We start from the raw sequence: 27,422 nt of genomic DNA on the forward strand, positions 1-27,422 counted from the left end.
TCCTTGAAGTACTCGGCCGCATCAGCAGCACTTGCAGCAAAATCCATGTACTCATCCGCAGAACTCCATAGCCGGTCTAGAGGAGCATATTTTCGACCTCCGAACTTAGTCCGTAACAAGAAGGGCTTCCCAGAAACAATATCCGCAGCTTGATTCAACTCCTCCTTCGTCGCTCTAATTTTGGAGCGGGCTTCCTTGGCAGCCACCCGGGCCTTCTCCAGGTCTGTCGTCTTCGCCCGGTTTTCTTCTTCAAGAAGCCGGTATCGGTCAGCAGCATCTTTTAACTCCACGGCCATCTTGGCAATTTTCTCTTTGCTCTCGGCCGCCTTTAAACCCTCGGCCGCCTTTAAAGCGGCCGCATTGTTGCTCCTTGCGTGCTCCTTGGCTCGGGCAAGTTCCTCCCGAAGGGTCTCCACGGTGGCAGCTCCATCTGCTGTCACAACATATTAAAGATATTGGCATCATGCTGCTCTTACTATGTGACAATCACCAGAAAAATCACTGACCCTGTGCCTCGTCAAGCCACTTGTTGACAAGCACAATGTCGGCATCTGCCGCATCCAGCTGCCGCTTTAGTTCGGCAAACCCATCAGTCCGGCTAGCCACCGGAGCTTCCACCACCTACACATAAAGGCGGCCTGGTTATTACCTGGGACTATGATCCTCTGTTTGCCGCCGTTTTCGACGACAACCAGAGTCTCAGGGGCTACTATCTACAAAGGGCACATCTAAAAATGTGCGGTACTGTCAAAAATGTAAGTCATTTCACGTACCTCAAAACCCGTCAGTAGACTCATAAAGGCTTCATGCAACCCGCTTTCGACGGACGAAATCCTCTCAATCACCGTACCCATCAACATGCAGTGCTCTTCTGAGATAGCCGCTTGCTCCAGCAGATCCCTCAGTACGTTCGACCGCACACCAGAAGGTGCCGGATTCTTTTGATTGCTCTCTTCGAGAGCCGGATACTGAGGACTTTGGGTGGCCATAGGATTACCTTATGGCCTTGCCGGATCAGGAGAAACCCTCCACGTTGACACCTCGGGGTCGCCCGCTTCGTGAGGCGGTGTGGCAGGGGGAGGCATTTCGCTCTCCATCATCTCCGGAAGAAGATCCCCCGAAGACAAGCTCTGCTGAGAAGGGCTAAGATCTGAACTGCAAGATAAATGCTTCGATTATTTTCCTCAGAAGTAAAGCAAGATATTTTCATTATTAAGTACCTTTTTACTTACAGCTCGGTGGAGGGCTGGTCCCCTTGAGGGCATAGTGCGGCCAGGGTATCCCCCAGGGCAGGACCCTCCGATGGAGATTTCTTCCCCCGTTTGGAGACCATTGTCTCCGGGTCCTCAGAGGCGGTTCTCTTCCTTCCCTGGGGAGAGGAAGTTTCAGTTCCTCCTCCCCGGCTAATCTCATTCGCAGTGGCGCTAGCCTCCTTGTTCCCCCCTTTATCCTCTCCTGAGGGCGCTTGATAAGGCGCGATCTCCAGCATCCTGGTTATCACGGGATTTGGTGAGGTCTCAGGGAGGGGGGCAGACACCTGATCAACTTTGCCTTCGCTATCCAATCCTGGACAAAGAGCAGCTTCTTTTAGGGCAATGTTGCTATAAATAAACGGATAGTGTGTTTGGATGCGGGGCTACTTACTTGGGTAGCCAGGCGATTGCAGCTCAGACCTGCATCCTCGGTGATGTCCGGACACATTATTTGTGGTCCGACAAATAATTTGTATATCTCTTCGTGCATCATGCCGAGGAAATGTTGGATAGCTCGCGGTCCTTCCAGGTTGAATTCCCACATGCGAAGGGGCCGGCATTTGCAAGGCTGGACTTGAAGAACTAGCATAACTTGCACTACCATAACCAGACTGAAATCTCTCTCAAAGAGATCTCGGATACGGCTTTGCAGTATTGGCACATCCTTGGCTGGACCCTAGCTTAGCCCCCTGCTGATCCATGACATCAGTTGTGGTGGGGGCCTGAGCGAAAGGCGGGGGCAGCTACCCACTTGGCACTTCAGGGAGCTGTGATGTAGAACCACTCCCGCTGCCACAATCCGGACACCTCTGGGAAGTAACCCTCAGGCCATGGAGCATCAGCAACTTTGCTTATTGAAGCGCCTCCGCACGCTGCGTGCTGCCCCTCAATCATCCTCGGCTTCACATCGAAGGTCTTGAGCCACAGGCCGAAGTGAGGGGTAATGCGGAGGAAGGCCTCACATACGACAATAAATGTCGATATGTGAAGAAGGGAATCCGGGGCCAGATCGTGAAAATCTAGCCCGTAATAGAACATAAGACCCCTAACAAAGGGATCCAGAGCGAGGCCTAGTCCTCGGAGTAAGTGGGAGACGAACACGACGCTCTCGTTGGGTTCGGGAGTAGGGACAGCCTGCCCTCGGGCGGGCAGCCGATGTGAAATTTCGGCGGTCAGATATCTTGCCTCTCTCAACTTCTTGATGTCCTCCTCTGTGACAGAGGAAGGCATCCACCGACCTTCAAGGTTGGATCCAGACATAGTTGAAGGTCTGAAGTGCCTAAACCTGAGCTTTGGGTGTTGGAACTCGATGCGAGAGGCGGATTTGATTAAGATCGAGAGGAAAAGGCCTTCTCCCCTTTATAAAGAGGGTGAATATCAAGCGTCCTCCTCATGGCCGTTTGGGACTTGCCTAAGATTTAGGAGTCCCACTAATAGGCGCGGTTGGGTTACCCACATACATATTAATGGGAATCCCATAATAAGGGGACACGATCTCTGCTTCGACAAGACGTGCCAAGGAAACCGCCTCGCGAAACACGCTAAGATTGGTTATGAAAAATGATTCGAATAAAGACCTCGTTGTGGTGTGATGCCACACTATAGGGTACGTCAGCAGATTAGATTCGTGTAAATATTATTCCCTCTATGGTGGTATGTGGAACTTATTTTGCAGAGCCGGACACGATCCTTGTGTTCAAAATCTTCTATGAAGTATTCGGAGGAGGAACCCACCTTGCAATGCCGAAAACAATCTGCGCGCCGGACTCATCGTCATTGAAGCCTGGTTCAGGGGCTACTGAGGGAGTCCTGGATTAGGGGGTATCCGGACAGCCGGATTATATCCTTTGGCCAGATTGTTGGACTATGAAGATACAAGATTGAAGACTTCGTCCCGTGTCCGGATGGGACTCTCCTTGGCGTGGAAGGCAAGCTTGGCAAAACGGATATGTAGGTCTCCTCCCTTGTAACCGACTCTGTGTAACCCTAGCCCCCTCCGGTGTCTATATAAACCGGAGGGTTTTAGTCCGTAGGACAACATACAATCATACCATAGGCTAGCTTCTAGGGTTTAGCCTCTCTGATCTCGTGGTAGATCAACTCTTGTACTACTCATATTATCAAGAACAATCAAGTAGGACGTAGGGTTTTACCTCCATCAAGAGGGCCCGAACCTGGGTAAAACATCATGTCCCTTGCCTCCTGTTACCATCCGCCTTAGACGCATAGTTCGGGACCCCCTACCCGAGATCCGCCGGTTTTGACACCGACAAATTCCAAGACAAGACCCTTGCCAGGCCCCCAGCAAGACCCCTGCCGAGGGCATCAGCAGGGCCACTGCCAGGCCCGTGCCAGCCAAGACTCCACCATCATCCCCAAGCAGCTGCTAGCTCAACCAGCTGGGTAGGCACCTGTGTGGTGACGGGCGGCCTCTACAGCGACTCAGCAAGCACCTGTGTGGCGGCATGTGACCCTTCATGAAGGCTCCACCACTGCACCAGCCCAGTAGCCAGCCAACATGGCGCCGCGATGCCTCATCAGCTCGGACGCGTGTCGAGGCCAGGTGAGGCGGCGATGGCTAGGACGTACTTCCATGGCGTCCCCGATAAAGCAAGGGGGGAACATCGGCAGCACATTAAATGCGTTTGTCCAATGGTCCCATAGGATAGGCTTATCGACTATAGACCTTTCCACCTCCTGTGTGCCACTGTGGCAACCCCTTTTTCCTATAAAAGGAGGCCCGAGGCAACCAGGAGAGGGATTCAGATCTTTTGGGCAAAGTTGCACCCCGTAGCTAGCTCAAGAACACAAGAACACTCTCAAATACATCCACCAAAGCAGGACTAGGGTATTACGCATCTTCGCGGCCCGAACCTGGGTAAACGATCCGTGTGCTTCCTGTCAGACCCGCTCTTTGCACAACCTCGCACTCGCCAACTGTAGAAGGGATCCTAGTGACCCCATAGGTGTCGTTTCCACCAACATCTTTGGCGCGCCAGGTAGGGGGCGCGCAGTTCTAAGAATTTGGTCTAATCGGGGCAGCGGCTTCATCGTGGTCATTGTTCCAAGGAAGAAGACGGTCGGGCTTGATGACACCATCTGCAGATGCGGTGGACGCCCATGCAACGACAGAAAAGCTAAGTCGTGCGAAACTTTAAGCAATTACTTTTTATATACAAGATTATTGTCCTCGGAGGTCCTGTCCTATGTACGAAAAACCTGCATGCAAAGGGGCCCTCCCGCTATTGGCAACGCTCTTGCTCTATTTTGAGTCTGCTAAATAGCTCAAGTAGCCGCGTCGAGATCGGCAGGGTAGCCTTCCGTAATCGGTAATGCTCTCGATTCTGACTCGAGTCAAGCTCGACAGTTTGAGCGGCCGCGTTGAGAGCGGTAAGGTGGTTCGCCTGGCAGCAAGCATACCCGGCAGGCTATTGGGATCCGTCCTCAAGGCGCCGTGGCCTGGGTTACGCGCCGGCAAGCCTACCCGATTAACATAGGGTGGACATGCAAAGGGGGATCAAACAGGACAATAACATGCATCGTTTTCAAAAGTACTGCAGAGTTATATTACATCAATTGTTGTTGCGGTTCTAACTAAAGATATAAATTGTCTTGGCCATGAACCTACAGCGGGAATGAGAAACGGGGTGCCTAATCCCGGTGCAGGTCCTCCACCCTCTCGATTCCGTCGATACGGCTGATGATGGGCTTGATACGCTCCTTGTGCGTCGCGAGGTCCGCATCCTCCGGCAAGCTCTCCTGCACGGCGTCGAAGTCGAGGTTGGGGTTCCAGTGCACCACCTTGGTGAGAACTATGGTCATGGCACCCCGGCAAAGCCTCCGGGCCTCACCGGCTAGAGAGGCCGCCCTGCTGGAGCGAAAATGTTCCAGGGCTCCAAGGACACCCTCGAAGAATACGGTCAGCTTGGCGTTGGGACTCACGTTGCGCTCCGGGGTGTACGTCACGTTTGGCATCCCCATGGCAGCCAGCTTCGTGGTGATCCTGTCGGCGACGTCTTCGAGGCGACCGATCCAGCGGTTCTCGCCTTCCAAAAACTCCTTGTGGTTGGCGGCTTCATTCTTTCGCAGCTGCCTCTCGGCCTCTAGATCCTTGGCCAGGGTCTCCTCCCGGGCTTTGGCCTCTGAGAGCATCCCCTCGAGACTCTCCAGATTCAGCTTGAGGTCTTTGATGGAGTTGTTGGCCTCGGAAAGTTGCCCGGCCTTGTCGAGGACTGCGCCCTGCGCCTCAACCAGGGCACCGTTGAGCGTGTCCTTCTCCTTGGACAACTTCAGGACCTGATCCTTCAGCCCGTCCCGCTCCACCTCCAGCTCCTTCACCTTGCTGGCGCGAACTAGAGCCTGGGCATTGAGTGCATCCCTGTGCCTCTGCTCCAGCTCCTAGGTACGCTGCACGACGAGCTTCTCCACCTCCTCGTCCCAACCGTGGAGCGTTGCGGCAAGCTTCTCCTCATGTGCGGCAAGGTACTCCTCCTGGGAGTTTAGCGCGGCCTGCTGCTGGCACCGAGCAGCCTCGGCCTAGGCGGCCTCCTGCTTCGCCAGTTCTTGGGCCTTCTCGATGTTGGCCTGCTTCATGACAAGGGCCAGGTTGTGCTCAGCCAGCGTGTCATGTGCAGCCTTCAAATCCTTGTGGGTCTGGCGGAACCAAGCATGCGCCGCGGCGACGCGCTCCCCAAGGTCTGCCTTGGCCTTGTCCACCACCGCCATCCTGGACATGGCCTTGTCTAGGCGGGCGCGGTGAAGCACCAGGAGCTTCTGGAAGTTGGCGCTAATGGCCTAGAGGAGCTGCTCTTCCTGGGAACCGCCGCCACCGGCGCTCGGCTCGTCAACAACCTCAAGCCCGGCGGCGGCGAGCACCTCGTTATCAAACACCTCCCCCCTCGACGGGCGCCCCAGTGCTTGCTATTCCGGGGAGGTGGACGAAGAGGTCGTCGCTCACCCTGAGGTACCGGCCCGAGTCAGAGGCAGCGGAGGAGGAAGGTTGGTCGTCAACCACCTCCTCCTCGGCAGCGGCCTTGCCGGCCTCCCCAGCGGGCCCCATGCCAGCCTCCTCGGCAGCAGCCCTGTCAGGTTCCCCGGCAGGCCCCTTGGCGGCATCCTCAGCGGTGTCCTTGGTGGCATCCTCAGCGGTGTCCTTGGCGGCCTCCTCGGCAGCGATCTTCTTGGCCTCTGCCGCGGCGTCCTTGGCGACATCCTCGATGATGGTGTCTGTGCCCTCCTGATCCGTCGAGAGATGATCTGGATATCAAGAAGGGGATGAGGCGAAGCCAAGGCCAAGATCCAGAAAGAAGAGAAAAAGAAAAGGGACGGAAGACGAGTGGCTTACCCGTGTCGGGCTGGGAAGAAGAGGCCCCCTCCTCACCAACATCTAGCGCCAAGGTGTGGCCACCAGTGCCCAAGCTTGCCTTCTCCTCCTCCTCCGTGTGCATGGGACCGGTGCTTGGCGCCCTTGCCGGGACACCCCTCGGGGCGCCGTGGTTGACCGAGGCGGCATGTTGGGGGTAGCCCTCAGTGGCTCCTCCTGTTGTTGTCCTCCTCCTGCGATCACGGCAAATTCAGTGCCAAGGATCGTACCCCCGACACACATTGACGAGGGGAGGGTGATGAGCTTACACTGGGGCTATAACAGGGGCTGTTGTCCGGGCTGCTCAACACCACCAGCGGTGTACCGGAAGTGCCTGCCGGGGGCTGGCCGCCCGCCGAAGACCTGGCCCTCTTCACCCTCTGGGCCAGTGTCTCCGCATCCCTGCCAAGATGAAGACAAGTCAAGAAAAGAAGCACGGTCTGAAGGGACGGAGATGACAAAAGTCGAGGCACTTACTCATCCTCCGCTTCTTCTTCCGCTGCCTTCCTCTTCCTCCTCGGGATAAGGGACCCGAGGTCGAAGAAGACCTCCGTGTCGTCACCTGCGGGGAGAGGGGAAGCAGGTGGAGTTAGGGAACGCTTGGACGGAGAAGGGGCAGCTGCTTTCTTCTTTGCCACCGCGGCCTTCACCACCTTCCTCGCCGCCGTGGCCCTCGTCTGACGCATGGGCACCTCCGGGGTTTGTTGCGGCTATGTGGCCCTACCGGACTGGACCAACTCTCTGGAGACGGCCCGCCATAGGACACGCCCTTTCCCTGTGGTTGGGGGCTCGACAGCTTCAGCCTCCTCCTCGGACGGCTCGACGTCGTCATCGTCAATGAGAGGGGCTCCGGTGCTGGCGCTGCTGGCCTTCCCAGTGTATTCCGCCCACTGGGCGAGCTCCTTCTCCACCGCGGCCGTCACGGCCTTGTCCTCCATGCCGCCAGCACTGCCGGCCTCCCTGGTGAGCTCCGCCTCCTTCGCCCTGGCGGCGATGTAGTCCAACTCCACCTGGGTGGGGTCTTGGACGAGCAGCGGCTCGGCGCGGACATACCCCTCCACCAAGCTGTCGAAGAACTCCTGCACCTTTTCCTCCTTCAGCTCGGCCCAATTCGGATTGAGGTCGTGCGCGTTGAAGTCCGGCATCATGGCGATGATGTCGGACTGGCGAGAATTGTTGCTCAGCGGGACTACCCCCATTGGCAACCCAAACAAGGGCCCCTTGGCGACCTTGCCGGCCTTCGCAGACTTGCCGGACCTCTTGGTTGTGTCGTCACGGCTAACGTCGAGCTGAAAAAGCCGCCGGCAGAAGTGAGCATGCGCCAACCCCGTGAAGTTGTGGTTCAAGCCAGGGCGGAGCCGCATGATGTCGGCTGCATTGCTGAAAAGCCAAGCCGGCCTCCCCTTGTTGTGCATAGGGGCAATGCGGCGGCGGATGAAATCCGCCCCGATCATCTCCAAGGTGAGGCCGGCAGCGGCAAGGCAGTGGATCCTGGTGGTGGCGACCGTGAGCTTCTTATCCTAGGCATCGCCGTCACTCCAGTCATCTCTGTGAGCCGGCGGTGCTTGGCGAACCTGGCAGAACTCCTGTGGGTCCTCCTCCTCAATCCAACACCACCGGCTCCGCCACTCCTCCCACCTCTCCTTCTGGGTGCCGTCTGGATACGTCCCCTTCTCCAGGGCCCTTGGGATCCAAGTGACGCAACCAGAGATGGCGCCTCCCCTCTGGATCCGAGGGTAAAAGTAGTGGTGGAAGAGCGACGTACTGGGGAGCACTCCGGCAAAGCCCTCACAAAGATGGGCGAAAAGAGCCATGCATGCCACGACATTTGGAGTAAAATCCAGAAGGTGAAAGCCGTAGGTGTGCATGATGTCGTTGAAGAAATCGGAGAAAGGGAGGCCGCAAGAAAAGTAGTCGACAAAGAATGGGTACTGATTCAGGGCGGCCTTGGCGCAATCCGCAGGGATGACACGCGTGGCTGGGTGCCCCATCTTCTCTCCCCCTGTCTTGACCCCCCACAGCGGCTTGAAGTTGTCCCGGAGGTGGACCGCATCGACCGTCGAGGGAAAGTAGGCGAGCTGCGTCCGTTGCGCTGCCGACTCATTCTCCGGCAGCTCTGTCCCTCTGACGTCCTTGGCCGCTCCCTTGCCCTTGCCAGTCTTGGGTGCCATGGCGGCTGTGAAAGGTGGAGGGGGAAGGTCAGCGAAAATGCAGCGGCGGCGAGCAAGAGCTAGGGCTTGAGAAGGAACAAGGAAGGGACAGCGGTTCCGAAATTGGAGAAGACACGGGGGGTAAATGAGCAGCGCGCCCGCGGTCGTTCCTTTTTACGGGGAAGGCGCGGGCCGCCTCTTTACCATGATGTGACACATGCATGCGGGAACTGCCCCACGCATGACCCCCACATCACACATGACCCTCCACGTCGCGTGTTCAATGCGGGTCGTGGGGAAGCGCAGCGGACGGGAAATTACTACGGTAAAAATCCGCCCCACCTGCCCACGCACCGTTTTTGGGCCTAGCCCAACAACGTGTCGCGCTTATATGTGTCCCATGCCCGGGGGCTCCTGTCGGTGTACAAAAGTAGGGGCTCTCCTTTTGCACCCCTTAACTTGTGCACGGGTAGTCAGAGCCGCGCCCACGGCCACACTTAACAAGGCAGAGGGGGGAAGCCAGAGGGAAACCGAAGCATAAGACAAACAAAGCAACGCCAAGGCCAGAAACACTGAAGAACAAAGGAGCAAGGTGGACTCCCCCGGCAAGACCCTTGCCGGGGCGACCTCTGCGGCCCCGGCAAGAGCCTTGCTGGGGCAACTTGCCCAACACTAGCAGAGCGAGCCACCCTTGAGCCCAGGAGTTCCAAACAATGCCGACGACTACATTGGAACCAAGGCTCGGGAGGCACCTCCATGGTGACATGCAAATCTTTATCAAGATCATGAACAGGCAAGATCAGATGAGGACCAGAAGATGGCGACCCTCGGAGGGATCCTAGCCGAGGAAATCCACAAGACCCCCGGCAAGACCCTTGCCGGGGACGACTGCAACGCCACGACAAGACCCTTGTCGGGCCCTCGGCAAGACCCTTGCCAAGGGCATCAGCGGGGCCACTGCCAGGCCCGCGCCAGCCAAGACTCCACCACCGTCCCCAAGCAGCTGCTAGCTCAACCAGCTGGGCAGGCACCTGCGTGGAGACGGGCGGCCTATACACCGACTCAGCATGCACCTGTGTGGCGGCATGCGACCCTTCATGAAGGCTCCACCATCGCGCCAGCCCAGCAGCCAACCAACATGGTGCCGCGATGCCTCATCAGCTCAGACGTGTGTCGAGGCCAGGCGAGGCGGCGACGGCTGGGACGTGCTTCCCTGGCATCCCTGATAAAGCAAGGGGGTACGTCGACAGCGCATTAAATGCGTTTGTCCGAGGGTCCTAGAGTGTAGGCTTATCGACTGTAGACCTTTCCACCTCTTGTGTGCCACTGTGGCAACCCATTTTTCCTATAAAAGGAGGCCCGAGGCGACCAGGAGAGGGATTCGAATCTTTTGGGCAAAGTTGCACCCCGTAGCTAGCTCAAGAACACAAGAACACTCTCAAATATATCCACCAAAGCAGGACTGGGGTATTACGCATCTTCGCGGCCCGAACCTGGGTAAACGATCCGTGTGCTTCCTGTCAGACCCTCTCTTTGCAAAACCTTGTGCTTTCCAACCGTAGAAGGTATCCCAGTGACCCCATAGGTGTCGTTTCCACCGACACTACAATTCCGAAATCTTTATGTGATGTGCTTGGCCTTACCAATCCTGAAGAATGTTCTTTGAATTTGCGCTTGGCGGATTCCACTATTAAAAAGCCTATGCGAAGAATTAATGATGTTATTATTCTTGAAACTAGTAATTATGTGCCCATAGACTTTATTGTTCTTGATATTGATTGCAATCCGTCTTGTCCAATTATTCTTGGCAAACCGTTTTTATGCACTACCAGTGTCGTGATTGATATGAAAGAAGGCAATATGAAGTTCCAATTTCCTTTGAGGAAGGGTACGGAACACTTTCCTAGAACAAGAATTAGGCCACCATATGAATCAATCATGAGGGCATCTTATGGATCTCGAACCAAAGATGACAAAACTTAGATCCTTGCTTTATGCCTAGATAAGGGCGTAAAACTATAGCGCTTGTTGGGAGGCAGCCCAATGAATAAATTTTATTTTTGCTTTTTGCTTTCTGTTCTTGAGTGTTTACACAATTATGCTACTGTTATATTGTGTTTTTTGTGTTTTAATTAGTGTTTGTGCCAAGTAAAGCCTTTAGGATCTTCTTGGGTGATAGTTCTTTGATCTTGCTGAAAACAGAAACTTTTGCGCTCAAGAAATTAATTTTCATTTTTAACCAGAGAGCAAGAAAATAACAATTCCTATTGCAGTATATCAATATACAAATTTCTCAGGTCGTCCTAATTTTTCAGAATTTTTGGAGTTACATAAATATTTGAAATAGTCAGATTGCTACAAACTATTCTGTTTTGACAGATTCTGTTTTCTTTGTGTTGTGTGCTTATTTTGATGGCTCTATGGTTTTCTTTGATGAGTTTTTTCCATAGAAAAGTTGGAATACAGTAGATATAATGCAAGAACAAAATATGAATTGGTTTGATACAACACTTATAGTAATGATTTATTATGCTTATACTAACGGATCTCACGAAGGTTTTGTTGAGTTTTGTGTGATTGAAGTTTTCAAGTTTTTGGTTATCTTATGATGGATGAAGGAATAAAGGATAGAAGAGACTAAGCTTGGGGATGCCCCGGCATCCCAAGTTATTATCCAAAAATGAGCAACCAACTAAGCTTGGGGATGCCCCCGAGTGGCATCCCTTGTTTCTTCTAACGACCATCGGTATTTTACTCGAAGCTATATTTTTATTCGTCACATGATATGTGTTTTGCTTGGAGCATATTGTATGATATGAGTCTTTGCTTGTTTTATTTTGTGTTTTAAGTCTTGATCCCTTGCTGGACACACTTATTTGAGAGAGCCAAAATTATGTCATGACTTGTTAGAATTGTTCTCTATGCTTCACTTAATTTTTTATGAGCAATGGACTTTCTCGAGTGCTTCACTTATATCTTTTTGAGCACGGTGTGCTTAGTATTTTTTTAGAAATTCTCTCTTGCTTCACTTAGATTTATTTGAGATTTAGTAAAATTTTCAAGAAATTCTCTCTTGCTTCACTTAAATCAATTTGAGAGAAAGAAAAATTATGCTCATGATCTTCACTTATATTTGTTTGAGCTTATGAAAAGCAACACCTGAAAATTAGTCCTAAAGTGATAGATATCCAAGAAGGATATAATAAAAACTTTCATGAAGATCATTGGACAGAATAAACTTGATTCTTAGTAATAGTTTTGAGATATGATGATGTGATATGTGAGTCATCTTGATGAGTAATTATGCTTTAGTAAGAATATTGGTGTTAAGGTTTGTGATTCCCTATGCAAGTACGGAAGTCAATAGTCATGCAATGAAATTATATCCTACTCGTGGTTCATTATTAGGTGTTATTTATGCTTAATGCTTGCTTATGAGATTATCCGTTTCTTGGTTGGTCGCTTCCCAATCTTTTGCTAGCCTTCATTTTGTACCAAGTATGATCTCTACGTGTGCATCCAAAAACCTTTAAACCAGTTTTGCCACATGTGTCCACTATATCTACCTATATGCGGTATTCTTTTGCTGTTCTAAGAAAATTTGCATGTGCCATCTCTCATTTTGAAAATAAACTTCTCTTTTGTGTGTTTGTTTCGCTCGCAGAGCCGTGAGGGGTGGCTAATATTTTCCATGCTAGATGTGTTATTCTCAAGATGAGTGTTTATTCACTTGTCATTGCACGAGAGTAAGGCCAAGGTATTAGGGGTGCCCAGTCCCGAAATGAAAAAAAATACTTTATGTTGTCAAATAATAAATTCCTTGGAAAGTGTTGGTATGGAGGGCAACCATGGATACGGCTAGCCATGGAAAGTGAAAGTATGGTGGAAAAAGGAATAAATTTTATTTTCTGTTTGGGAACCGCCTATGATGTCTCTAAGCATGGAAAGTATTGGGAACTCTAAGTCGTTTTCGTTGTTGGGATGGATACACCTCCCAAAATGTTTTTATCTCTAAGTTTTTTGCTTTGAGCTCTAGCACCTCTACAAATCCCTACTTCCCTCTGCGAAGGGCCTTTCTTTTACTTTATGCAATTTTTATTTTGAATTTGAGTCTCCATCTTCTCTTACAAAAGCACCAACTAGGAGGCAATATGATAGTACTTAAGTATTGGGTGTAACTAATATGCGAGTGTGTTTCATGAATGGATCAATTTTTTAGCATGATGGGCTAGGGATAACTTATTTTAGCGTTGATATTTTGAAAGACATGGTTGCTTGTTGATATGCTTGAGTATTTAAATTATCATGTCAAAACTAGACTATTGCTTTGAACAATATAAAAGTCCAAATGTACATGATATAAATAAAAGAATATGATATGGCATGATAGGCAGCATTCCTCATCAAAAATTCTATTTATATCACTTCCCTACTCGAGGACGAGTAGGAGTTAATCTTGGGGATGCTGATACGTCTCCAATGTATCTATAATTTTTGCTTGTTCCATGTTGTTATATTATCAATCTTGGATGTTTTATATTCATTTTATAGTCACTTTATATCATTTTTTGGTACTAGCCTATTGGCATAGTGCCAAGTGCCAGTTGCTATTTTTTCCATGTTTTTTACATCGCAGAAAATCAATATGAAATGGAGTCCAAATGCCCCGAAACTTTATGGAGATTTTTTATGGGCCAGAAGGAACACAACGGGCCCTGGCTGTGCCTGGGGGTGCCCTGACGGAGGCACAACCCACCAGGGCGCGCTAGGAGGCGCAGGCGCACCCTGGTGGGTTGTGCCCACCTCGGGTGCCCCCCGGACCGCCTCTTTGCTCTATAAATACCCCAATATTTCAAGAACCCTAGGGGAGTCGACGAAGTATTCATCCAGCCGCCGCAGAGTCCAAAAACACCAGATCCAATCTAGACACCATCTCGGATGGGGTTCACCACCTCCATTGGTGCCTCTCGTATGATGTGTGAGTAGTTCTTTGTAGAGATTCGGGTCCATAGTTAGTAGCTAGATGGCTTACTCTCTCTCACTGAATTCTCAATACAATGGTCTCTTGGAGATCCATATGATGTAACTCTTTTGCGGTCTGTTTGTTGGGATCGATGAAATTTGAGTTTATGATCACATCTATCTTTTTATATCCATGAAAGTATTTGAGTTTCTTTGATCTCTTTTATGCATGATCTCTTATAGCCTCGTATTTCTTCTCCGATATTTGGGTTTTGTTTGACCAACTTGATCTATTTATCTTGCAACGGGAAGAGGTGCTTTTTGTAGTGGGTTCGATCTTACGGTGCTTGATCCTAGTGACAGAAAGGGAACCGACACGTATGTATCGTTGCTACTAAGGATAAAACGATGGGGTCTATTGTCGGTGTCAAAACCGGCAGATCTCAGGTAGGGGCTCCCAAACTGTTCGTCTGAGGTTGATGGTAACAGGAGACAAGGGACACAATGTTTTACCAGGTTCGGGCCCTCACGATGGTGGTAATACCCTACGTCCTGCTTGATTAATATTGATGAGTATGGGGGTTACTAGAGTTGATCTACCATGAGATCGTAATGGCTAAAACCCTAGAAGCCTATCCTATATGATTATGATTGCCTCTACGGACTAAACCCTCCAGTTTATATAGACACCGGAGGGGACTAGGGTTGTACAAAGTCGGTTACATAGAAAGGAAATAGTACATATGGCCGCCTAGCTTGCCTTCCACGCAAAGGAGAGTCCTATCCGGACACGGTAGAAAGTCTTCTATCTTGTATATTCATGGCCCAATAGTCCATCCCATGTCACATAGGTCGGACGCCCGAGGACCCCTTAATCCAGGACTCCCTCAGTAGACCCCGAACCAGGCTTCAATGACGAGGTGTCCAGCGTGCAGATTGTCTTTGACATTGCAAGGCGGGTTCCTTCTCCGATCACTTCAAAGTATCTGACTTAAAGAGATGTATTCGTCTCTCCATTAAATGTCGCATCCATCGGCTTCTGTGCCTCCACACCTTCTGTTCCACGTGTCGAGTGAATACGAGAGGTCGGGGTATTTTTGCAAAACTCTCCTCAGGCCACATAAGAAAGGCCTCTATTTAAAGGGGTTGGATCTCAAATCCATTCCACACCCAGCGGAAAATCCTCAGAGTCTTGCCAGGGGAAACCATTCAACATGGCTAGTGTCCCTAGTTCCTCCTCCCACCCCCACGGCTCCGAGAAGGTGATTGGGAGAGATGCTCTGTATCCCATGAGCAGTTGGTTAAGCTCCAAACACAGGGATTCCTTCCCCCTGTGGATCTGGTCCCTGTTCGAGCAGGATTGACCTCCTTTATAGGCGAGGTCCCGGCGGAAAATTTCCCCAATCCAACTAGGGGGGAACGGGTGTGCTTTGTATCTTACTTGTTGAGAGGCGTCGGGTTTCCAATCCACCCTTTCCTCCGTGGACTCCTAGAGTATTACGGCCTCCAACTGCACAACCTGACACCGCCCTCTATCCTGCACATCGTAGGTTTTGTTGCCCTGTGCGAGCTTTTCCTGGGCTGTGAAGCCCACTTTGACTTGTGGAGGAAACTATTATGCCTCGTCCCTCGCAACCGAGAAGGGTCGATATTCGAGGTGGGCGGTGCCGAACTATGGCGCATAGCCGGGACCGGATACATGTTCGGCACACTGAAGAAGGCGCCCCAAGAATGGCCCTCAGAATGGTTTTATATCGAGGACGTTGCTCTCCCCGACCCAGTTCGAATGGGCCTTCCCGGATTTTCAAATGCTACGCTGAAGAAACGTCGCAGCTGGCGCCCTCGGAGCCTCAAGGAGGAAGATAGTGCGGAAGTTCATCAATTGATGGGCAAGATAAAGATACTTGCCCAGTCCGGATTAACAATAATTGAGGTGATGGCGACTTCCATAGTGCGGGGGGTCCAGTCACTCCAATACCGAGGGCTTCCCATGTGGCACTATAATGGGGAGGATGACGCCTCACGCTGCAGTCGGAAAGGTCTGGACTCCCCCGCCGCTTTGGTCAAAATATTGGCCGAACTTTACAAAGGGGAGGAAGAGGAGTTCGCTCGTCTTAAATGCCGAGATAGGTTTTCCATGTACAATCCTCCGAGCTGGGTGAGCTCTAATCCCACCACTTTACTCAATCTTCTCCCCGAATCACTTTTAGTGGACATTAACCCATCTACTTGTAACAGGAATGGCGGAAGGTTGCCGAGGGGATCCATAATCCTGCCCCACAGCCAGAGGATCACAACCGGGATCTTGACCCCAGATTCGAAGAGGATCCGGACATATTTGTGTAGCTCGAGAAGGGAGTATTCTACTAGGCGACCTATGATGGCACAGTTGTGCCAAACGTGGCCGACTATCCTGGCCTCCTTCCTGCCTCGCATTTAAGTAATCAAGAGATACCTTCTTCGAAAGAGCTTCCTTATTACACCTCACCCACCGCACTATTTCATGCGCCAAAGGGGAGGCGCTCGACGCCACAATGCGCACCAGAAGCATCTTCAAGGAGAGTGGTGCCCACACCGAGCACATCTTTGAAGAGAAAGGCAAACGATAATACGGCAGAACCTTCATCAAAGAGGTAAGGCTTTCTTTTTAAAATACGCCTACTGGTCGCCACATCAAATCGTGACATCATCCGCCGCATTTTATCAGGAAAAGCATCCGCCGAACTATGTCCGGGGATCCTGCCGGTCGTGCCTCCAGTAGTCGGGTTCCAGACCCTGCCCTAAGGACAGGGGCTGACACGGGAGTGGCGCCGGACTGTCCTTCCACAGAGGATTCGGACGATATGTCCGTCACGAACTCTGAAGTGGAGAGCGCCATGAATCATCGTCGTCGGAGGGCTGCTCTCCGTAACCCCGGCTTTTCAAAGGAGGCATTCAATGCCTTCAACTCGGCCGATGCGTACATCCCAGCTGCTCGGGTTGGACTTGCCAGAGCCACAGACCAGCATCTAAAAGATATGCAGGTAAGTGTAGATTTGATAATCATATACCAGTAGCCCCTGAGACTTAAAGCAGTTGATACAACTGATTTAAGGATCATTGTATAATTAGGCACTTATGGAGAAGAATAGCCTGCTGTCTCAAGAGCTAGAAAAGTGTCGGACCCAGCTGACTATGGCTACCGCCGAATTGGAAAAATTCAAGGAGGCACTGCCTGGTAATGTATCCCCCTATCAGAAAAAGTATAATCATATACCAGTAATATTAATACTGTTGTGTTTCCGCTGACAGAATCAGTAGAGAAACTGAGAGAGAAATTGAAGGTCGCCAGGCTGGTGAATAAGAAGCCAAAAGGCAACATGCGGCAGGCGAACGTGTGCTGACGCGGGTCAGGGAGGAAAAGAACAAGCTGCAGGATTCTAATACCCGGCTAGGTGAAGAACTAAAAGATGTTCAAGCTCAGCTAGTTGACGCCGTCAAGGAGAATAGGAGGCTACAAGGCGGCATATTCAGTATGCTTTTCAAAATTGCCTCCCTATAATCCGGTGAGGGTAGGAACTGATAGATTTATGTTTGTAGGTATGCTGACTGGCCGTCCCGAAGAGGAAATGTCCGGATCTCAAGGCGACCTGCTACAAGAGCTGTCCCAGATGCATGAGCGAGTTCGGCAAGCAATGCGGAGTGTTGCTAAGGCTTTATGGCCATCCGCCTCTCCTCCAGGAGGTATGGCGGAGCTCGTGGAGCTATTCAAAGGGGCACGGTGGCGTATTTGATTATGGAAGATATCAGCCTACCGAGAAGGTGCACGAGAGGCCTGGGCCATGGTGAAGACACGATACACAAAAGCTTGATCCAAATCATATGGCCCGGGTCGGACCTAAGGGGTCAGATGGAAAAGAAATTCCAGTTGGTTTGGTATATGACCAAGTAAAGATAGCCACCACATATTCCCAACAGGATTGTAAGCTAGACAGTCTGTTAGACGACATAGAGGAAGAAGTTTTTGAGTCTAAATGACTATGTACTTCAATTGACAAATTTGTCCCTAGCCGGATTGTAAAACGATTGTCATGGCAGACCTTTTCGCTTCGACCTCTGTACCCGAAGGCTCGGAGTGTCTCCGAATACCCACTCAGTAATATAAACTGGGGTATGCGTGGAAACCAGGTGTAGGGTCATAGTTGCTCGAACATACAAGTTGTATCCGGCTAGCTATGTTATATTACATTGTAATTGTAAGAAACATCTTCCAGGGAGAATAGTTTCGTTAAGGGTTCCTTTCCCTGGGCGAATATGCGTTAGTATGCATGTTCGAACTATGATTGAAAAAAACGCAGTGTGAGTGACATCTAGGGGCTCATAGTGTAATCAGTGTAACAAGTCTTTAGTCCGCCGACCGAAAATTCCCTTAAGAACGCTAGCTTTCGGCTTCACCCAGTCTGAGGTACATGTCCGGATGACCCGGCAGTAAAAATCGCAGAGGTGCTCCCTTTATGCCCTAGCCGAACTAACGGGAATGTAGGGCATAAACACAGGAGCCAGGCAACCCAGCTTGGCTAAAACGTAAGTCATAACGATGCATATAATGGCGAAGAAAAGGTACATATGCGGAAGAGGACACATATGTGTTGAGCTTGATGCTCGGAAAATAATAATAATAATAATAATAATAATAATAATAATAATAAACTTCTGTAAAAGAAGCCCCCAGGTATTATGAATGTATACATTTAAGGATGTGCACATCATAGGTGTGCGGTTTTGACCGTACAAGAGCTAAAGAGCTAAAAAAGGTTAAAGAGAGAAAAAGGGAAATAATGGAAACAAAGGGAGAAGAAGACGAACAAAGAGTCCGGATCTAGGCGTAGAATCTTCGGAGTCTGGCCGCATTCCATGTGTTCGGCTCTAGGTGATTGTCTGATGCATCACGTAGGTGATATGCTCCTCCACTGAGAACTTCGTAAATGATGAAGGGACCCTCCCACTTGGGCTTGAATTTGTCCTTTTTCTTCTCTGGCAAGCATAGAACGAGTTTGTCGGCGTTCTGGGAACGGGGATCCCCAGACTTGCCTGCCTGCGGCCCACAACGTGGATCCACCAGCGGCCCTGTACGGCCCATCTTCACCAGCAAACACTCAAGACCCTCGCGCGGGGCCAAGCCTCACGAGGCAGACAACACAAGACCTCCTCGGGGGCTGCCCCACCAGGCTGGCTCGCGAGGGGCGGAGAGATCAAGGCAAGGGGCACCTCGCGAGGTTTCTGTCACGCAAGCCATGACGACTGGAGACAGGCGGGCACTAGCACGCGCAGTGTCCTCGTTTCCTCTTTGGTGCTAAAGGGGCAAGCGCGGGCGAGGAGTCCCGAGGCATCAAGCAAAGGTTTCCATATCAGTGCAACAAGACCAAGACTAGTAGGACGGAGGTCGCCGTGGAGCCCAAGACAGTGTCACCACCAGAGCCTTTGGTAGGCAAAGACTACTTTTGTCAGGATAACTTGTACTAGTTGTCTCCCTTCAAATTTGGCCGTTGTGGGATCCCTTCCCGCTCAATATTTGGAAAGAGGACCAGGGCCTCTATAAATAGGACTAGCACCACCATAGAAAGGGGGACACTTCGGCTCATCTAGAGAGAGAGAGAGAGGATTCAGTTCATCCTCAACCACACAAGTTCGCCAAGCACAAGAACACCTCTCCTCTGGAGGCTATTCTTCCCTTGTAACTGTTCATCCTCAGCCCAAGAGGCAATCCACCACACCACACTGGAGCAGGGTATTACACCACATCGGTGGCCTGAACCAGTATAAACTGTTGTGTCTCTTGTTCTTTGGGTTTGTCGAACTAGGCCGTGAGATCATGATGTGTGCGAGCTAGAGAGGGGGAGAGATCTTCATGCGCACCCCAATGTTCGAACCTCAAGGGTTTTTGCTGGAACCCAAAATCCAACATTCGGCGTGCCAGGTAGGGGTGCGCTTAAGCTTTCCCCTTCATCAATCCACGCTTCGCCACTCCACCAAGTTCATGTCCGACGCTCGCCGGGCCCGCGCTAAGCGCCGGGCCGCTCTCGCCACCCATGTCGCTCAGACAGCCCCTATCGGCGGGCCTCCCCGTCGTTCTCCGTCACCCGCCGCCAACGCCGCTACCGGCCCAACGGCAAACGAGTAGCAAGCCTCCTCACTGCACCCCTCCATGCGGCGAGACGGCCGCACCGCCACCCCGTCGCTGACTCCGGCCGGCTCATCGTCTCACGCTATCACGCACCCATGGACGCGGAGGCCACGCTGCTCATGGGACGCGAGCTCCTGCATTACCGCCCGGTCGACGACCTCTACGAGGACTAGTTGGACCGCATCGCTGAGCTCGTCAGCGCCGCGGGGGGCTCTCCTGCACCATCCCTCTCACTGCCTCGCCCACCCCCGGTTGCGGGCGACGTGGCTCATAGAGCGCCTCCGCCCCCTCCACGTCAGGATGGTGTCCTCGCTCCAAGATGTGTGGTCCCGCGGCTTGATCCACCATGTTGTGTGCCTGTGCATGAAGAAAGAAGCTACCAAGAGGTCCCCCGTCCGCAAGAAAACGCTCCACCGCTCCCAGCACCACCACGTCAGGATCGCTTGTCGTGGCAGGGCCATGCGCCACTTGTCATGGCAGCGTAGGGACACCAAGATCAAGCTCCGCCTCCACGATGGGCCCCGGTGGCCACGGCAGGCTGTCGCGCCTTCACTCCTGAGCTGCGTAGCGGCGTTTGGCCAGGCAAGTTCAAGCCGGATCTGCCTCCTCGCTACGACGACACCCCCGACCCTGCGGAGTTCTTGTAGCTGTACGAGCTGAGCATCGAGGCGGCCAACGGCGACGAAAAGGTCATGGCGAACTAGTTCCCCATGGCTCTCAAGGACGGCGCCCGCTCATGGCTCCTGAATCTGCTCCCGGGCTCGATCTCCTCCTCGGACCAGATGCGCGACAGCTTCATCGCCAACTTCCAGGGTACTCGCGACCGCCCCCCAGCCGCGGGTGACCTGCGCCGCGTCAAGCAACAGTCGGGAGAGACCCTGCAAAAGTACATCCAGCGCTTCAACAGCATGCGCCTCAAGATCCCCAAGGTGACAGACAAGGCCATCATCTCAGTGTTTTCCGATGGCGTCCGCGACATCAAGATAAAGGAGGAGCTCGCCATCCATGAGGAGCTGTGCACGACTTTGGAGCTATTCAACATAGCAACCAAGTGTGCAAGAGCTGAGGAGGGGCGCCTCTCCCTCCTCGAGCTCCCCGCTGCGGATCCAGAGGAAAAGAAGGCCAAGGTCAAGGACGTGAAGCACAAAGGGGTGGCTGTACTCGCGGCAGAGCCAGACACAAAGCGTGGTAGAGACCTTCCCGAGTCGTCCAAGGGCAGCCGTACGTTCTGCGCCTTCCACAAAGCCACAACACCAACGACTGTCAAGAGCTCAGGGCCATTCGAGATGGACGCTTCGGTCGACGCCCCGAGCGCAACGACCGGGGCTACGGTCGAGGAGGTGGACGAGGCGGCGGACGTTGGGACGACCGCAGGGCCCGCCAGGAGTGGCGCGACCAGCCTCGCGAGGACCGTCCTTAGGGCAACCCTGGTCTCCCTTCGCTGCCACCGCCACCAAGGAGAAACGACGACCACCAACAGGACGAAGGGGCTGGGGGCTTCCAGGAGCAGCGCGCCATCGCCTGCATCTTGGGTGGCGCTCAGGCCCCAGCTTCCCAGCGCATCTTCAAGCAGTTCTATCGTGAGGTGAATGCAGCCCTCCCCAAGCTCGAGGCCATGCGCCCGCTCAGATGGTCCAAGTACGCCATCACCTTTAGCTCAATGGACCAGCTCAAATGTGTGGGAACCGCCGGCGTCCTCCCGATGCTCTGTTCACCCGTCATCAGCAATGTCCAAGTCACCAAGACCTTCATCGATGGCGGTGCAGGGCTCAATATCCTATTCGTCGAGACACTCTATGGCCTTCAAGTGCCATATGATCAGCTCCAGCCCATGAAGCCTTTCTCAAGAGTGACTGACGGCTCCACCACCCCGATAGGGCAAGTTCGTCTCCCTGTCACCTTCGGCCAGCGCGACAACTACCACACGGAGCCCGTCGACTTCGACATCGCCCACATCCGCCTGTCGTACAATGCCATCCTTAGGTACCTAGCACTAGCCAAATTCATGGCAGTCACCCACCATGGCTACAACGTCCTCAAGATGCCGGGAAGTGGCGGAATCATCACAGTCCCCTACAAAGAAAGAGATGCGGTGTGCTCCCTCGAGCGCGCCTTCCAAGCTGCAGCAATCGAAGACCCTGACAGCGCAGGTGTGCAGTACCCTCCTGAGGCCAACCCCAAGAAGAAGAAGCAGCTACTCCGCACTAGGCCTTAGGGGAGCGGCGCCTCCAGCGGCGCCACCTCAGGATTGGTGCCCGGGCCTGGCGCGCCTCCCTCCCTTGCACCACGTCCTCCTCGGGTAGGGCTTGGGATCTCTCTTCTGGAGGGCCTCAGACCTGGCCAACATCACGAGGGAGGCGCTCGGGCACCACGTGGAGGCGTGCTTCGCGGCACGTTTCCCTCAGGAGGGCATCGGGAGAGGAGCGCCCGGCGCTCAGGAGTTCATCACCAAGGCCACTCGGGAGCTTCAGGAATCAAGGGCAATATGTGGCGACCGCTGCCCACCTGGCGCTGCTCCCCATCCAGGTGAGGGTGGTGAGCTACGTGTATGCATCGACATCCCAGGGCTCAACAGGGCCGCATCTCAGGAGAGGTTCTGGCCTTCGCGTGCTGGACGGTGTGAGCGTCCACCTCACAACTACGTTCGCATGCCATTCGGCCTGACGAGCATGGCAGCCGCCTTCCAGCACAACCTGCGGAGCATCCTGGAAGGTCGGGAGGCCAGGCATCACGCAGTCCTGGCGGAGATGGAGACGGTCCTCAGGAGGCCACCTGAGCCTCCAGAGCCTCCCGAGGCTCTGGGTCTCGACGGTTCGTGAGGAGCAACTTCTTCGCCATGCATCTTCAGCTACCCCAACACTCCTTCGACAACCAAACCAGGTGACATTTTCCAAGTTTATTTAGCTGGGAGCGCCCCCTGGGCTCCATCATTCCTAGGCCGCGTGGGTCTGTCCCTGCGGCATGTATCCACTTGCATCTTTAGTTCACCCTGCTGGGGGCGCCCCTCGGGCTGCATCATCCCCAGGCCGCTTGGGTCCGACCCAGCAGCATCTGTCATTCTTGCATTTACCTAAGCTAGTTTGCTTGCCATGCATAATCTATCTATGGTTATCACCTGCTTGATTGTCACCCACCATGGGAGCCGTGCGCCGATCGTCTTTCTTCAGGATCCTTCGCATAAGAAGGCTAGGCACGGCGTCTGTGCTCGGGCCCGTCCCTACAACGTCGATAAGTCCAACAGCTGAGCTCTGTCTGGCGGTCCAGCCCCATTCACGCCACCTCCTGGGGTCGTTGGTGCTTGGCCTTCTCGTGCGACAGCCTCAGGAAATTCATTCGGCACATGTTGTCTAACCATCTCGTAGGAACGCCAGAACCATCAAGAACCAAGACTAGGTGCAACCCGCCTTGAGGTAGGGCCTCGTGAGTCCCACGCTGGCTCACGAGTGCCCAGACACACCTCGTCTAGCCCTACCGTGCAAGCCACGTGTCAGGGCGGGGTTGTACACGCCCCGGGGGCTCTCCTCAGTAGGGAGTCCCCTCCCACGTGCCAGTGGAAGCAGCATGCTCCGCGCTGGCAGTCGACACTGCCGAGGAGCGGCTATGCCCGTGCAAGTGCGGAAGCACTATGCTCCGCGCTGGTGATAAACAACTGAGGGCGGCCTCATGGCCGTATCAACCTCAGGGAGCCTTCGAGCTTAGTGTCTGACCTCATCGCAACACCTCCCCTCGGGAGAGTCGCGCGAGGGGGCTGGGCATGGGGGTTGCGCTCGGGTCACGTGCCCTCCCAAGCGGAGCCAAGGTACGAAGGTCGTTTGCACGTCAAGGGGGACTACTGAGCATCACGACTCAGGAGCCTAACTGATCACGTAGCCCCTCACTCCTTGGTCCGTCCTGGTGATCCAGACGGCCCAATGGCGGCTGAGGTATGCGCGGGGTCGGGCTCTACCGGCGTAGAACACTAGGACTACTCCCAGATCTCCTTTCTATAGGCTGTTTGCGCGTCAAGGGGGACTCCTGAGCATCGCGACTCAAGAGCCTAACTGACCACGTAGCCCCTTACTCCTTGGTCCGTCCTAGTGATCCGGACAGCCCAATGGCAGCTGAGGTATGCGCGGGGTCGGGCCCTGCCGACGTAGAGCGTAAAGCAAATGGAAAGGAAATCACAGAATTTCAAAGCAAATATTTCAAGACATATTGTTCTCATGAAACCAAACACGAGTTTAATGCCTCCACGAGGCATGGTGCATATTGCAGAAACTAAACAGGAAAGGAGCTGCCAGCAAGTCATCCCGTCACCCCTGGACACCGCCGTCGCCTGCAAGGGATGCTTCTTCTTCAATGGTGTCGCCTTCACCTGTACCACCAGCCGGAGTTGCAGGATCGGTAGCACCGCCGGTCGGGGGCGCGGGAGCGAAGGCGCGGAACTTCTTCAGCAGGGCCTCCACCTGACCCTTCACGGTTGTGGGAGCGGCCGCGAAATGCTCGTCGTCCACAGGCTCTAGCACCTCATCAAGGCGGGTTTCAGGATCACGGAGATGGAGGTGGCTGAAGACGTGCGTTAGCACGACTGAGGAAAGAACGCGGGCTTCTTCCTCTGCCATGGGGCCGATACCGCTCACGACATCCTCAAGCGCACCGGCCAGATAAGGAAGCAGCTGGGTGGGGCCCTCATCGCTGGCGGCCAGCGGCTCCTCCAAGCCCTTCTCGTAGAGTGACCGCAGCACCGTCCGAGACCTCTCCTCGAGGAGCTTGAAGGCCGCGCGGTCCTCAACTAGGACCATCGCCTTGGTGTCAAGCTCGGCCTTCTCCGCCTTCAGCTTCTACTCCAGCTCCTCCAGCCGGCTGCGCTTCGCGGCATGCGCCTTCTCCAACTGCTCCAGTTCGGCATCGCGATCCTTGACGGCGTCCTCTCAGGCCTTCATCTTCTCCTCCTCCGTCTTGCGGCCTCGGGCTTCTTTCACGCGCTCCCTCCGCACGGTCTCCAGCTCGACTGGCAGCGGTCCTGGGCGGCCCCAGCATCCTTCAGCGCCACCTCGCGGGCGGCCACAACTTGGGCGACGGCCTCCCTGTCCTTCTCAGAGTCCACAGCAGCCTGGCTCAGCATCGCCCGGACGGACACATCGGAGTAAAGCCAGCCAGAGCAGCTTCAGGCACCCGGCCACCAGGCAACGGGCGGTGCCTTGAAGATCTTCTCATAGCAGGGCCGTCGCAGAAAGAGCGCGCTCCAGGACGTCAGGAGAGGCGGAAGAACCCGGAGACAGCAATGCGGTAGAAGGAGGAGGAGGCGACGTCGTCACCATGGCCTGGGAGGCCAGAAGCTCCTGAGCTTCGGGGACCGCAGCGCCCGAGCCGGACGTTGGCACCTCCGGAGCCACCGGGGCCACGGGGGCTGACTCCTACCGAGGATGCTCCACCAAGACTCGCGAGGATGATCGGCCTGGAGAAGCACGAGCGCCGTCGCTGCCCTTATCCATGGAGAGAGGTGCGGCCGCAGGAGGCTATCTAGGCTCGAGCAGTACCACCTCGTCCTCCCTTCTCTTCTTCGCCGCGAGCGTCGGCTGATACGTCTCCGTCGTATCTACTTTTCCAAACACTTTTGCCCTTGTTTTGGACTCTAACTTGCATGATTTGAATGGAACTAACCCGGACTGACGCTGTTTTCAGCAGAATTGCCATGGTGTTATTTCAGAAATAAAAGTTCTCAGAATGACCTGAAAATCAACGGAGAATTATTTTGGAATATATAAAAAATACTGGAAGAAGAATCCACGTCAGGGGAGCCTCCACCTATCCACGACGGTGGGGGCGCGCCTGCCCCCTGGGTGCACCCCCCTGCCTCGTGGGCCCCCAGACGCTCCACCGACCTCAACCTTGACTCCATATATTCACTTTCGGGGAGAAAAAAACCAAAGAGAAGGATTCATCGCGTTTTACGATACGGAGCCGCCGCCAAGCCCTAAACTCTCTCGGGAGGGCTGATCTGGAGTCCGTTCGGGGCTCCGGAGAGGGGAATCCGTCGCCATCGTCATCATCAACCTTCCTCCATCACCAATTTCATGATGCTCACCACCGTGCGTGAGTAATTCCATCGTAGGCTTGCTGGACGGTGATGGGTTGGATGAGATTTATCATGTAATCGAGTTAGTTTTGTTAGGGTTTGATCCCTAGTGTCCACTATGTTCTGAGATTGATGTTGCTATGACTTTGCTATGCCTAATGCTTGTCACTAGGGCCTGAGTGCCATGATTTCATATCTGAACCTATTATGTTTTCATCAATATATGAGAGTTCTTGATCCTATCTTGCAAGTCTATAGTCACCTACTATGTGTTACGATCCGGCAACCCCGAAGTGACAATAGTCGGGACCACTCCCGGTGATGACCGTAGTTTGAGGAGTTCATGTATTCACTATGTGTTAATGTTTTGGTCCGGTACTCTACTAAAAGGAGGCCTTAATATCCCTTAGTTTCCAATAGGACCCCGCTGACACGGGAGGGTAGGACAAAAGATGTCATGCAAGTTCTTTTTCATAAGCACGTATGACTATATTCGGAATCCATGCCTACATTACATTGATGAACTGGAGCTAGTTCAGTGTCACCCTAGGCTATGAATCTTACATGATCGATCGCATCTGGCATAATTCTATATCACCGATCCATTGCCTACGAGATTTTCATATATTTTTCTTCGCTTATTTACTTTTTCGTTGCTATTGTTATCATCACTATAAAACACAAAAATATTACTTTTGCTACCGTTACCTTTTACCACCATTACCACTACTATCATATTATTTTGCTACTAAATACTTTGTTGCAGATATTAAGTTATCCAGGTGTGGTTGAATTGACAACTCAACTGCTAATACTTGAGAATATTCTTTGGCTCCCCTTGTGTCGAATCAATAAGTGTGGGTTGAATAATCTACCCTCGAAAACTGTTGCGATCCCCTATACTTGTGGGTTATCAAGACTATTTTTTGGTGCTGTTGCCGGGGAGCATAGCTCTATTATTTGAGTCACTTGGGATTTATATCTGCTTATCATTATGAAGAACTTGAAAGATCCAAGAACCAAGATTTATCCCTCAACTACGAGGGGAGGTAAGGAACTGCCATCTAGCTCTACACTTGATTCACCTTCTGTTTTGAGTAAGCTTGCGACACCTAAACCTGCTTCTGCTATTAATTCTGATATGTCGCATGTTATTGATGATGCCACTTCTGTTATGCATGATACTTATGATGAAACTACTTCTATGCTTGATACTACTGGATATGAATTACCTGTTGTTCCTGGAGGTTATGTTATGGATGAAGAAACTGCTAGAGACTTTCTTGCCTGCAATGATATAAGTGATCTTAAGAAACTATTAGCTAAGCTTAAACAAAAAACTTTGAATGCTAGAATGAAATATGATCCTGCTTATGCTACTTCACCTATCTTTGTTACTGATAAGGATTATGAATTCTCTATCGACCCTGAGATAATTACTTTAGTTGAATTTGACCCTTTCTATGGCTACGAA

Source organism: Triticum urartu, chromosome 4A (genome assembly GCF_056163025.1).
Source record: "Triticum urartu cultivar PI428250 chromosome 4A, HENAU_Tu73, whole genome shotgun sequence".
In the NCBI taxonomy this organism is placed as follows: domain Eukaryota; kingdom Viridiplantae; phylum Streptophyta; class Magnoliopsida; order Poales; family Poaceae; genus Triticum; species Triticum urartu.